Below are 3,673 nucleotides of genomic sequence, written 5' to 3'. Positions count from 1 at the left end.
TCTCTCTCTCTCTCTCTCTCTCTCTCTCTCTCTCTCTCTCTCTCTCTCTCTCTCTCTCTCTCTCCCTAACTCCCTTCGTGATTTCTGGCATCTAGCCAAAAAGTATCTCCAATAACTTTGCTGCTTCTTCTTTCCCTACTCTATTTCAACCAGATGGCACCACTGCTATCGCATCTACGAGTATTTTTAAAGCTGAAATCTTTGCTCAAACCTTTGTTAAAAATTCTACATTGGACGATTCTGGGCTTGTTCCTCCCTCTCCTCCACCCTCTGACAACTTCATGCCACCTATTAAAATTCTTCGCAATGATGTTTTCCATGCCCTCGCTGGCCTAAACCCTCGGAAGGCTTATGGACCGGATGGGGTCCCTCCTATTGTTCTCCGAAACAATGCCTCCATGCTTGCACCTTGCCTATTCAAATTCTTTCAGCTCTGTCTGTCAACACTACCTTTCCTTCTTGCTGGAAGTTTACCTACATTCAACCTGTTCCTAAAAAGGGTGACCGTTCTAATCCCTCAAACTACCATCCTATTGCTTTAATTTCCTGCCTATCTAAAGTTTTTGAATCTATCTTCAACAGGAAGATTCTTAAACATCTATCACTCCACAACCTTCTATCTGATTGCCAGTATGGGTTCCGTCAAGGCCGCTCTACTGGTGATATTCTGGCTTTCCTTACTGAGTCTTGGTCATCCTCTTTTAGAGATTTTGGTGAAACTTTTGCTGTTGCCTTGGACATAATTATCAAAAGCTTTTGATAGAGTCTGGCACAAAGCTTTGATTTCCAAACTACCCTCCTACGGTTTCTCTCCTTCTCTCTGTTTACTTCATCTCAAGTTTCCTTTTTGACCGTTCTATTGCTGCTGTGGTAGACGGTCACTGTTCTTCTCCTAAATCAATTAACAGTGGTGTTCCTCAGGGTTCTGTCCTGTCACCCACTCTCTTCTTATTATTCATTAATGATCTTCTAAACCAAACTTCTTGTCCTATCCACTCCTACGCTGAAGATACCACCCTGCACTTTTCCACGTCTTTTCATAGACGTCCAACCCTTCAGGAGGTAAACATATCACGCAGGGAAGCCACAGAACGCCTGACTTCTGATCTTTCTAAAATTTCTCATTGGGGCAGAACAAACTTGATATTGTTCAATGCCTCAAAAAATCAATTCCTCCATCTATCAACTCGACACAACCTTCCAGACAACTATCCCCTCTTCTTCAATGACACTCAACTGTCCCCCTCTTCTACATTGAACATCCTCGGTCTGTCCTTTACTTATAATCTGAACTGGAAACTTCACATCTCATCTCTAGCTAAAACAGCTTTTATGAAGTTAGGTGTTCTGAGACGTCTCCGCCAGTTTTTCTCACCCCCCCAGCTGCTAACTCTGTACAAGGGCCTTATCCGTCCATGTATGGAGTATGCTTCACATGTCTGAGGGGGGGTTCCACTCATACTGCTTTTCTAGACAGGGTGGAATCAAAAGCTTTTCGTCTCATCAACTCCTCTCCTCTAACTGACTGTCTTCAGCTTCTCTCTCACCGCCGCAATGTTGCATATCTAGCTGTCTTCTACCGCTATTTTCATGCTAACTACTCTTCTGATCTTGCTAACTGCATGCCTCCCCTCCTTCCGTGGCCTCGCTGCACAAGACTTTCTTCTTTTTCTCACCTCTATTCTGTCCACTTCTCTAACGCAAGAGTTAACTAGTATTTTCAATCATTCATCCCTTTCTCTGGTAAACTCTGGAACTCCCTGCCTGCTTCCGTATTTCCACCTTCCTATGACTTGAATTCCTTCAAGAGGGAGGTTTCAAGACACTTATTCATCATTTTTTGACCACTGCTTTGACCCCTGTATGGGACTGGCATTTCAGTGGGCATTTTTTTTATTACATTTTTGTTGCCCTTGGCCAGTGTCCTTCCTACATAAAAAAAAAAACAAAATAGTAGTAGTAGTAGCAGTAGTAGTAGTAGTAGTAGTAGTAGTAATGCTATTTTTCATATATTTAGTAATTTTTTTTTTTCATATTAATATTTATATTCATATTTTTTTGTTTTGTTTTGACATTCATACGAATGCTATAAAGGTGAAGCATAGAAATTTATTTGATTAATTAATTAATTTATATATCTATTTATTTTTATTTTTTAAATTAATTAATTAATTTATTTTTATTATTATTTTTTTTTTTTTATGTCTCTATGATAAGCAAAGCATTATAGACCTTATGAAAGCACATATCCTCTAGAGTCTTGCCCTACAAAAGATTCTGTAAAGTAAAAAATAAAGGGAATAAGTGTCAGTGACGTTTGATGAATAGAGGAAGGCGTGGCAGAAATTACCATAAAACGTATATAAATGAAAATTTATCTTCCTCGTATTTTCCAACTTGCGTTTGCTTCTTGAAAATTTAACTGGGTGGGTCATATAGCAGACATATTGTTCTTTCCTCCATTGTAGTTTGTTTCCAGCAAGCCCCCTAAATAAAGTTTCTGTTTTTTTTTTTTTTTTTTTTAAAGAAATGAGGAATTACATTCTAACGCTGATCACTGAGCGGAGCGTAGACGAGCTGCTATCCTCAAGGACGTTACCTCTCTCTCTCTCTCTCTCTCTCTCTCTCTCTCTCTCTCTCTCTCTCTCTCTCTGTCTCTTAGTGAAGAAGAATTAACATGAGTAAATAAGACTTTAAATAAAAAGAATATATATATATATATATATATATATATATATATATATATATATATATATATATATATATATATATATATATATATATATATATATATATATATATATATATATATATATATATATATATATATATATATATATATATATATATATATTCAAAGACAATGAATATCCTCTGGGGAAGGGGTGACGATCCTTATTTAACCCTTAATTTCAGTTGAATTTTTACAAGTCTACGTTAAAATATTTCCATTTTTCTGCAGTGATAAAGAAACGTAGAGGGGTAGCTAATATATTTAGTTGTTAATTGTATCTTTTTTCTTTCTTTTTTTCATTTATTCTTTTATTAATTTTTCTTTTCATTGCTTAATTATGCATTATGCCGACACTGCAGGTTACAGTTGCAGATATTGCAAGTATTTTTGACACAATACAAGCACATCCAGCTAAACTATTGCTACAGTATAGAGAGAGTATTTCGATTACATACCTTATTCTTCATCTTCTTTTCTTTTTTTTTTTTTTTTTTTAAATAAATATAATAATAAATAAATTTGTAAATAGGTATTGTCAAATGAAATCGTCGAGATTACGCAGGGGTTTCGGGCAATACTTGGATGGGTGACTACACAAGCCTCATCTGTCTGAAAAAAAAATAAAATAAAAAATAAGAATAAGAATAGGGAGAATGAACGAAAATTTTAAGTAATAAAGATAACAGTAAGAATTATTATAACAAGAATAAGAAAAAATACAATAAAGGAATATAAAAAAAAAGAAATAAAGCATCCCATGTCTTTCTTCCTAATTGTCATAGAAGGGTGAATTCTTTTGTATATTTTCCAACATTTCCAATACAACGATATGAATGGGGGAAGAAAGAATAAGAATAATAGAAAGAAGGCCTCCCAACACCTAGTTCTCCGGTCTTGGCCAATTAGCTAACGGCGGGATCAGCGCAGTTAAGCAGGGGG

Source organism: Scylla paramamosain, chromosome 27, assembly GCF_035594125.1.
Source record: "Scylla paramamosain isolate STU-SP2022 chromosome 27, ASM3559412v1, whole genome shotgun sequence".
Lineage (NCBI taxonomy): Eukaryota > Metazoa > Arthropoda > Malacostraca > Decapoda > Portunidae > Scylla > Scylla paramamosain.
This window is presented reverse-complemented; position numbering follows the sequence as displayed.